The sequence below is a fragment of the Etheostoma spectabile genome, chromosome 2, assembly GCF_008692095.1.
Source record: "Etheostoma spectabile isolate EspeVRDwgs_2016 chromosome 2, UIUC_Espe_1.0, whole genome shotgun sequence".
In the NCBI taxonomy this organism is placed as follows: domain Eukaryota; kingdom Metazoa; phylum Chordata; class Actinopteri; order Perciformes; family Percidae; genus Etheostoma; species Etheostoma spectabile.
The window spans coordinates 17,042,366-17,043,427 of NC_045734.1; the positions used below are offsets into that span (position 1 = coordinate 17,042,366).

Here is a 1,062-nt window from a genome sequence, read left to right on the forward strand (position 1 = left end):
CATTAAAGTTCAACAAAGAATGGTTCACTTTAGAAAAGATCCTTTTTCACTTTTTATCTTCTATGTAGATGGACTCCCCTACAAAATCACCGCAGTATTCAAGAATGATTTATTATTTCCAAATAGAGCATCATGGGTTCTTCTAAGCAGTTGTCTAGAAAACTGAAACTGAAATTGACGCTCACAAAGCAAGAGAAGACTATAAGAAGATAGCAAAGGGTTTTCAGGTGCCAATATCCTCTGTTCGGAATATAATTAAGAAATGGCAGTCCTCAGGAACAGTGGAAGTTAAAGCAAGATCTGGAAGACCAAGAAAAATATCAAACAGAACAGCTCGCAGGATTGTGAGAAAAGCAAGTCAAAACCCACGTTTGACTGCACAATCCATCCAGAAAGACCTGGCAGACACTGGAGTTGGGCTACACCACTCCACTATAAAGAAATACCTGCACAAATAGGGTCTTTATGGAAGAGTCATCAGAAGAAAACCTCTTCTACGTCGTCACCACAAAAATCAGCGTTTGAAGTTTGCAAATGAACGTATAGACAAGCCTGATGCATTGTGGAAACAAGTTCTGTGGACCAATGAGGTTAAAATAGAACTTTTTGGCCGGAATGAGCAAAGGTATGTTTGGAGAAGAAAGGGCACAGAATTTAATGAAAAGAACCTCTGTCCAACTGTTAAGCACGGGGGGGGATCAATCAGGCTTTGGGGTTGTATTGCAGCCAGTAGCACAGGGAACATTTCACAAGTAGAAGGAAAAATGGATTCAATTAAATTTCAGCAAATTTGGACGCTAACTTGTGCTATCTGTGAAAAAGCTGAAGTAAAGAGAGGATGCTTCTACAAATGGAATAGCCAACACACCTCAAAATCCACGGTGGATTACATCAAGAGGCATAAACGAAGGTTTTGCCATGGCCTTCATAATCTCCTGACCTCAACATATTGGAAAGTCTATGGATAGACCTTAAAAGAGCAGTGCGTGACAGACAACCCAGATATCTCAAAGAACTGGAAGACTTTTGTAAGGAAGAATGGGTGAAGATACCTCAAACAAG

The 1,062-nt window shown here is 40.1% G+C and overlaps 1 protein-coding gene across 4 annotated transcripts in view; it reads left to right on the top strand.

Annotated features, from left to right (window-relative positions):
* Positions 1 to 1,062, top strand: part of LOC116707221 (uncharacterized) — a 5,941-nt gene that overhangs the window by 3,040 nt on the left and 1,839 nt on the right. The window lies entirely within an intron of this gene.